Genomic DNA, 9846 nt, shown 5'->3' on the forward strand with positions numbered 1-9846 from the left:
GGATGAATGGTTATACACCTCACAGTGAGCATGGTATTTGTGGTCTTGTACATACTGAGGATAAAAAATACTGGACGGCTCCAGTCGGAAATGGTATTTGTTCTGTTATTTACTATCCAAGACCAAGACGATATGACTCTACTCTGCATAGTGTACTTTATCATTGCTGTCAGCTGTTATAAGTACCCTTATAGCTTACCTCCTATTTTTATGGGAGCACTATGATATTATGCCTGTGGAGCTGCACAATTTGTGTCCCTCCCATATTTTTACACCATATCAAGCATCTGGTGGGAAATAGGCTAAGAAAGAACTTTGAGGTGACAATATGTCATTACAGTTCCTCGTATATGCCTCTCTACTATAGATTTTACTTTGATCAGTACACAATAAACATGGCCTAACATACTAGGTCATCTCTGGTCATCAAGTGGGAATACAAAGGATCCATTTCGAGATGTTAAACCAGCTTTGGAGTTAAGGCCTGACCAAAGAGCACTTCAAACAAATTTCCATGTCAGTCAGAGTTCAAAGGGCCCTGCTCTGTGCCCAGATCGGTGCCCTTGGACCCTTCAGCTCTGATGTGCCACATAGTGGCACCCTACTCTACTTTGATGCCCACATTGTCACAGTCCTATGGAAGTAATCAAGCGTGTTCTGTTTATGTGCGATCACAGCACTGGCGAGAGCTGGACATTGCGACTGCAGTGTTTCATATGCGAGTCACTAGAATTTACTGAGATCAGTCTGAGATACACAGAATCCACTGCTGGGTCTCCTTTGCAACAATAATCAAAACAATGATGTCGCCAAGGCGAAGCTGAGAAAGATGTCTTACATGGACAGAGCTGTAGTGTGTAGTGACAGCAGTTCTGACAAATTCTGTCAATCGACAAGCATTACTGTGTGAAAGTACAACAAATCAAGCTTCAGTCAAATGTAGTCAGTATATGAATAAAAAACTTTGATTCATGATGAAAACCAAGACAATAAACAAATGAGAGAACTACATATTCTGTATCTTGGAATTGGGCCAGTGGAGGAGACAGATTTAAGCCAAAGCTTTTTGTTTTTATAGACATGGCCTCCCTCTCTTTTTCCTCTTTCTCGACACCTCTTTCTCACGTCACAGTTGGAAGACCATTGAGTACATCCTCCAAAATGCAAAATAAAGGGGGCGTTAAACAAGAGATCTGCCATTACCATTCACATAAGTTTGTGTTTGTGTATTTGTGTGTGTACTAAGGGGTGATTGTTGTGTCTGTTGTGGTTGTGTGTACTCTGTTGAGCACTTGGGTCAGTCAAGATGCGTTATTTCCATAACAAATTGAAGTAATGGTATAATTAAGTGGTTCCTCTTTGTTGAATTTCATTGCTTGCAAATACACAAAAGGCAGGCAGTAGGGGCAAGGTCCATTCGCGGCAGCGGCGGGTCGTGGCAGCACTTCCGGTTACCACCGCAGGTGCAGCAGCACTTCACGGCAGCTGCCAGCCGTGCCGGAAGTCATGCCGCGGCACCTGCGGTGGTAACCGGAAGTGCTGCCACGATCCGCCGCTGCCGCAAATGGACCTTGTCCTCTCTCCAGGCAGGTGTGATCAGTAACAACAGGATGACAGGGTTCAACATATCAGCTCCCCACTGACTTCCTGTCACACCCTAGATCCACATTCAACCACACCCAGAGCAACAAGCCACACAACTCTCAGTATGTCTCTCGGGATTCAACACGCATATCATTAATGGGTCTCTCTCTCTCTCTCTCTCTCTCTATGTGTGTGTGTGTTGCCTTCTACTTTTTTGGGTCACACTCTATCTGCTTCTCCAGTCTCCCTGTGGTTTTCGTTTCCTTGCGAGCCCATCCTGAGTTTTCACAACACAGAGCCAGAGGCTGATGTGATGTGCACGTGATGATTAAACAGCAATGCCTAGATCTCTTTCTCTTAGCTTCTGGGTGCTGATGTGCACATCATGGTATTTTACAACTAATACCAAACAAACTGATTGTCCCCTATTTCTTGATAGAGATCAGCCATTGATGAAAGTGACATGAAAATATCAAAACCAACTATACATTATGTAAGAAAAGGACTAGTTTGTACATTTTGGTTGTCCAACCATGTCAGAAGGCAACGTGTTGCAAAGGTTATTATAGAGGGAGTAGTTATAACCATCAATATATGGGGATTTCCTGGAAGACATTCATATGGTTGCACTCTAGTTGGTTGCCAGCTGATTTCCCAGGGAAAGAAGAAACTAAATTGTGATGTACAAACCTTTTCTAATCTTTCTTGCAAAATACTCATGAAATACAATAATAACAATATGAACTGTTTGTTGTATTCATCCTTTCATCAGTTATTGGTTCCTACAGAACCAGATTATTAGTTATTCATATGGGCTTTACTCATGTGATTTATGTTGACATTCAGTCAGAATTACCTGTGCAAAACACAGGTGTGATTTGTTCTAAGTATGAGTTGTGTTTTGGTGTGTTGTGCTTTGGTTGTCAAGGACAGAGAGGCCATTATACTGACACCCTGATTTTGACCTTTGATTTATCATTTTTTTAAATCTGAACTGCTGATATGCCTTTCCTTTCCATAAATGCATGGCATAGTACATTGCCATGTTTATTGTATATTTCCAGCCATCATTCACTACTTGGTAAGTCATTCAGATCCTGTTCATCATGCAAAGTGTTTAATAAAGGCTCAAAGAAAGTGATAGGAGGTAGTAATAATAGTAATTGGTGGTGATTGCAGTGGTTCTGAAGTGGTATATGTGTGAGTAAACAGAAGCATGGTTCTCTTCAATGAGCTCAGCAAGAGTGTTCTCTCTTTCTCACACCACAGCTTAGCAACAGCCCATCTTTCCATTTTACTGGGTTTTGACCAAATAACTCAGCTGGCCATTGCAACTCTACATTGGTCACTCATCCTTTTGTTCCCTCTCTTTTCTACCTCTGCCAAACAAGCCAGATCACCATGTGTCGTGGAGAGAGGAAGGAAGGGAGAGAGGGTTTGCAAGTGGTTTCCAGAGCACAGAATAAACCCCATGCTGTCTTCTCATTTATCTGACCCACATTACTCCCTTATACTGCCGCTCTCCATGACCGGCTTTGAGATTGTTTGGTCATTTTAAATGCGTCTATAACTGCTGCTTTTTCCAACGATGCCTGATACCATCACAATTAAGGTGGCTGTGGGTTGTTGTGTTCAAGAACAGTTCATACTCTCACTAAAACTTGAAGCAATAGAGTGAATTCTGGAAAATACGCTTATTCACTCTCAGAGTTATTTGAAAAGATCGATACAAATCCTATTTCTTTGTGCTAAATATGGAGCGACAGCCAGTCAGTTTCTCTTAGCACAAAAACTGGAATCAAGAGGAAACAGTAAGCCTAGCTCTGTCCAAAGGGAACACAGTCTGCCTTCCAGCACCTGATTAATATGTTATGTCTTTTTTATTTAATATGTACAAAACAATTATGTTTAAATCTGGGGGTTTACATGGGGATAATGTGCCAGTTCATTTATTGTTTTTAGTCCTTAAGATAACCAGCTGATGGCTGTAATTTCATATTAATTGGACAGATATGAAAGTGGTAGCTTATCAATCTTAGTATATTTCCCATACTACTTCTTCAAGCTATCACACAGTTTACGTGTCATTTATTATATCCTGCCACCAGTATAGAGACAGAGGCTAGCCCAAACCTGAGGGGAAAGCAATTATTGTCAATTCTGTCTGCCAGCAAATAACAGACTACCAACAGGAAGAACACAGAATTTGTTTTAATAAACTGCCCAACTGAAAAAAACTGAGCCTTTAAGAATTCATAAGTGAGAAATAATTTATTTTAGGCAACATTTCTGTAAGTTAAGATGAAGCATTTTGAAAGTATGCAATTTCTTTATTCGAAAATAGAATACATTTGATGTATTAGTTAGTCCATGTGTCCTTGAACAAGACACTTAACCCTACGGTTTATGAATGTAATGAGTGTAAGTCGCTTTGGATAAAAGTGTCAGCCAAATGTAATGTAATATGCAGTTTTATGTTTGCAAGTGCCTCAGCTAACTATCGTAGCTTTATAACAACTAACTTGTCCCATCATCATTCTCAATATCATAGTAAATCCCTGACATATGGTGCAAAAATAATCCTTTGGCATGCTGAAATCTGCTGTTTTTGTTAGCTTTCAGCCCCATGGTGCATATTGTGGCGCCAGCACTGATTGTTTTTCCCTTTGGTGGGAGTGGTTTTCAGAGTATGATACACTTTTGGTCTCTATGAAGTGTGCCCCGCATGTCCAGTTAACTCCACAACATGAGAAACTGTCTTTGGCTCAGGGGTTCTGGGGGCCCAAGGGTGCCTTGTTTTACCAAAGGCTCCAGTGCTGCAGCAAATGGTTGGCTGCATTGTTATGTAACAGTTTAGTTAAGATGAATGGGTTCTAGCACAGGCCCAGTGAATGCCAGGGGAAATGATGGAAAAAGGGTAGCAGCTAGGTTAATCCAAGAGGGAGTCCCCTTGGGGCCTGGCCCTCATAATTTCTCCATGTTTTCCTTTCAGCATGTGTTGGTTGAAGGTCCGTCGTAGCCACAGAGCTCGCAGAAAGGAGGAGGTTAGGTTATGTGGGTGCAGCAGCAGAGCACCAGGGCCAGCCAAAACTCTGGGCGCCCTCAGGCACCAAGCCAACAGTTCCACTGTCTATTTGTGGGTGACATCACTTGTTTGCACAGAGAAGCAAGGGGAGAATAATTAGGTTTAGATGGTTGAAGTAACCATGTGTGTGTGGATGTGTGTATGTGCATCTTGAGCGTGTGTGTGGTGATGCAGAGGGGAATTTGCAAGAGTTTACGCGATATGAAGCACGTAGACATTACAATCGCTACTCAAACGGAAGCCAAAGGAAATAATGCAGTTAATCTGAATGCAATCTTGAAAGGCTTTAAGCAATATGGTTAAAATAAATAATACAGTTCATATTTAATGAGCAACTATTGAGTTGAGGCAACACAATGCAATACATTTGGCACTCTAAGATGCTAAGTGTTGTGGCAATATTTTTAAGGAAATGCATGTCAAGAAGAATGTGTGGTTAGGATGGCGGGGGAGGAAGAGCAGGAGGCCCTGCTTTAATAACTCACTATAGACTTCATACATGACCACCCCAGTAAAGTCCATCTGTTCACTGCCATTGGTGCTATAGACACAGCCTACTTAGGGAGAAGCCTTTGTTTGTACGACGCGCTTTGTCAATCTCTATTTAGCGGGTTCTTTACAACAGACCTGGTCCTTTGAATATTAACTGTGTGATCACTCTTGCCACACAAGCAGGCGCTCAGGACCCCTTATCAGCGCAGCCCAGCTCCCTTGCACTCTGCTCCACAACTTTGTGCCCAACCACAGCTTGGTAAACAGACTCTTGTGGTCTCTCATCAGCCGGTTAGAGAGACATTTAGTTTACAGTGCTTCATTGACATAATTTATGGAGCACAAATCAAATATGAGAGGAGTCGTTCATATCACAAAAAAAGAGACAAAGAGACTCAAGAAAAGGAGGAAAAGAAAAGGGCTGATTTGTCTATGTTGCTGTGTCATTGTGAGCCTCTAGTGGAGTGTGACTGTAGTTCTGACTAGTTTAATGACCGTAGCAGCTGGGGCAGGAAGGCGACCCAGGGTGGGAGAGTCTGGGCTGGTGTTTTTGCAGGCCAATAATCCCCTTTATTGAGTGTCAGGAAATCGTAATTGGAGTCGGAAGTGGCTCCAGTGGCCAGATGTGCAAAGACAAATAGAGTTGACCCAACCCCCAACTGACCACAAGCACCTCAGTCTCCCTGCCAACCTGCTGAGTTTAATTTAAACACTGTACTGGAAGATTTTCTCTGTTAATCTGGAAAGAAGGAATGAAGTCTCTGAATCAAAATTGCCTTCATCTGTTTTATTCCTTGCAAGGAGGAACATTCCGTCACAGCTCTCAGGGAACTCTGTGACACAAGATTCAATGAACAACAGTCACATCCTTCTTTATACAGATTTAGGTTACACCTCCTGGCCCCGGTCAAACAAACACAAGCGTTGATTCTAAATTATATGACAACTTCAAAGAAGAAGTCCTCTCCTGAAAGGTCAGCTCCTTATCTTGATCAGGCTCCCGAGAACTTGTATCTGCTCCCCCTAACACTATCTAGTTCCTAAACCCCCCTGTAGTGAAAAGCCATTAGTTTTATGACGGCAGGCTGGTCCATCCCTTATGTTCCTGCTACCCCAAACCACTCTCCCAATAAACTACTGATCACCTAAGCTATAGCGATGCCTGACTTAGAGCAAAAAAATAGAGAGGTATAGATTACAGCCATGCTTTTCTCAATCGATAACAAAGCAGGAGCTGGAGCCAACACTGTTTCAAAATCACAGTTGAAGTTCAGTGGGAAAAAAATATACAGAAAACCCTAAAAAAAAGAAGACAGAAATAAAGAATCTAAAATAAACTTCCCGACACATAGCCCTTCCCTGACCATGAGATGAAACTCTCAACAAGGAAACGTTTCCACAGATAGCTCTTCTTAGCGTGGTTTCCTTTCTCCACAATTTGACCCACAACCCTTTCTTCTTTCTGTCTCCATAATGCTTGTATCATGGTCTAATGGCCTGTCTGTGAACCACTAAGGTCACATTGTGCAGCAGCAGTGTGTGTCTTTTATTATTATGTATAACATATGTATGTGTAGGAGTGGATATACTCAAAGCACTCATGTATGGACCAGACATGTGTGAGTGCACATGTGTTGTTCGTGTGCCAAAGAATTTGTGAAAGGAGGGCAAGACGCTGGGAGTGTGTCTGTATTGTCTGTCTCTTGCTGTCTCTCTTTATCAGGCCGGCAGTCTGACCAAAGCCAGAGATCCTTGTCATGCTGTTCTGGATAACTGCACTTGATCTGAGTACAGCTCGGAAACCAAGAGAGATCTGAGAAAGCAGATTTGGATTAGGAATACCTCCTCAGACCTACTGCCCCAGTCTGCGATCAGAGCCATGTATACATATGTATGCGCTTCGTTTTCACACACACATACACACACGTTGTGTTTCATACGCCTGCAGAGCCGCAGTCACACTGACCTATTTCTCCACCATGGAAATGGTGAAGACCCAGGGAGCCGACCAGACTGGCAGAGTAACACTAAGCCCCCCATTCAGTTATATCGATAGTTTCACATGGAACAGTTTTAAAGCCACTTTTACACACTATATAAATGGGACATCTGGCCAAAAAATCTATTGTATGTATTTCTTTGCATACGGATTCATTTTCTGCAGTTTGAAAAGATAATTTTATGCAGAGGCCACCGTGTAGAATTTGATACCCGTAGTAAAAGTACAGCGTCAAACAAATGTGTTTTTTGTGTGTTTTTGTCAGTGTGAGTCCAGCTCTGATTATGTGTGTGTGTAAGTTAGGGGTGGAGGGAGCTAATAGTCTTCACCTTTTACGTAACCCCTCTTGGACTTCAAAACGACATTGAGAAAGGCTTGATGCATGGCTGCAACCAACCCAACCAAACTAAGCGCTGAGTTCCTGATGGGGTCTCCTCTGTTAAACCTTCTTTTTCCATTAAGAGGAAAATGTAGCAGGTTTTCTCGGGGGCATCAAACGTTTTCTTCGATTCCTAATCAAGAAACTGATCTGCTATTTCTTTCCAACATACTTCTATGCAGCACAACTTGACTTGAAAGCATGGATTTCCCCTTCACACAAGTTCACACACAAATCTTACACATGAGCACCTTCGTGCACATTCATTGACTAAAGAATGGACTGAGTGAAGCGCATGCTCTGAAGCTCCCTATTTTGCAAAGGGGGTACCAGCTGGGAGTGTGTCTGTAAACACATTACAAACTGTTTTGTCTCCTTGGGATGTAAGTGTCTTGGTGAAACAAGTGAGGGTAGCCAAGTTAACTCCTTACCATTCATTAATCAACACATAATATGTGGAATTGTGCAGGGTCGTTCAAGTCTTTATGGACTACAGAGCTGCCGTCTCTCCCCAGTGGCATTTCCTTGTATTCTGAGAAGTGTACTGTACTCAGTGAAATGAGTGACTGAATAGAAAGTGAAGTTTCCTGAGAGAAATTTATTCTGGCACGGGTACACTATGACATGCCCTGCAGCACAGGTACAATAATAGATAGATATTTAGGGTTGTAACCCCCTAATTACTGCAGAACCCAGAAGTGATGATGACTGCCTGTCAGCATGGTTATTTCAGCACCCTAGAGGGTGTTCTAGTCTTCTTGGCTTTCACCTGTGCCCCGCTCATGGTACAGGGAGGAGCTGCATATCTCATTTCCCATGTCTGACAGCCATCTGCTCCCTCTCTCAGGTTCTCAATAGCATACTCCTCTTCGCCTAATCAAGGCCAGCTCCTGACAGCAATCTTAGATTAGATTACATTAGATTACATAATTATTAGATTACATAATTAGATTACATTATTGTCAAGGCACTATATGAGAAAGCACAACCATTAAAACAAGTCCTACAAAAGATTAAAGATGAACAAGAAATTCAATTTGAATTAATTGTGTTGAGGGTATTTTATTTGTATAATATCAGGGCTCTCAAGTTTTTAAGACAGGCAAGAGTGACATTTCCATCAGCACGGACCGGCAATATAAATGACGTAATAAATATGACGTCATACAATTATACGAAGGGCATAAAGTGCCAAAACTACAACTCATCATGACGCCGAATTCGTGTGAGCCGTGCGCTTGTTGACCTGCAACGAGCCGCTAATGGAGACGGCGACACAGACGTGTGTTTGGTCCGCTGCTCCTAACCGAGTTCTGGTCGCTGTCATTAGAACACAGCAGAGTTGTTGTGTGAAATGTCCCTTAAGGCCACCGTCATTTGCATCTCCAACACATTTTCTTCAAGCTCGGACGGGCTCGATTCACGGGGTGGGTTTGTTTACAAATGGGTTGCAGGTCTATTCTTTTGCAGTCGGGTCTTTTGTGGTTGGAGTGCCGCTCAAACTCTTTTAAAAGCCTCTTCCACCCGGTCAACGTCTGAAACATGTAGAATATTCCGCTGTTCACTCGCCCACACAGCAGCGACTTTATCGGCCAACTTGAAAACAGTTGTCATTTCCCTGAAGTGACAGAATTCATTGAGCAGGTTGAATATGTTTTAAGATTCTTTGTCACTGAAATGTGCCGCCAGCAGAGGGTTCGGCGCGTGAGACTCGCCTGCAGCGATAAACCCGAACTTTAAGACTCCTGAACGCGGCTCAGACGTACACACGGGTGGATCCGGTCCTTTTTCAAAATAATATATTTTTCCGACTGATAAAAAAAAAAAAAATGTTCCAACTTTATTGATTCACTTTTTTTCCGCGGCCCGGTTCCAACCAAGCCGCGGACCGGTACCGCGGCCCGGGGGTTGGGGACCCCTGGTGTAGCCCATTTCTTTTTTGATTGGCTGATAAGTGGCACCTTACAGCAGAACTCCAGGGGAGCGCTTGATTCCTCCACGGTGAGGGCAGCGCGGCCAGCTCATGTTGGCGCGCTGCGGCACATTAAAACATTAAATAGCCGAGAGTTTTTTTCAGCGTGAGAAATACGATGTGTGGCGGGAGTGCGTGACTTAAGACCGAAATGCGTGAGTCTCACGCTCAATGCGTGGCACTTGAGAGCCCTGTAATATTATATTACAATGTACAATAACATTGCAAACGTACCAGGCGTTCAGTCCCATCACAACTTCTTCGAAGTCTTAAAGTGGAGTAAAGGGAGTTAAAAGCGCGTATATGCTTTCACCTGAAAACCTACATTTCTATTT

The sequence above is a fragment of the Pseudoliparis swirei genome, chromosome 19 (assembly GCF_029220125.1).
Source record: "Pseudoliparis swirei isolate HS2019 ecotype Mariana Trench chromosome 19, NWPU_hadal_v1, whole genome shotgun sequence".
NCBI classification, from domain to species: Eukaryota; Metazoa; Chordata; class Actinopteri; order Perciformes; family Liparidae; genus Pseudoliparis; species Pseudoliparis swirei.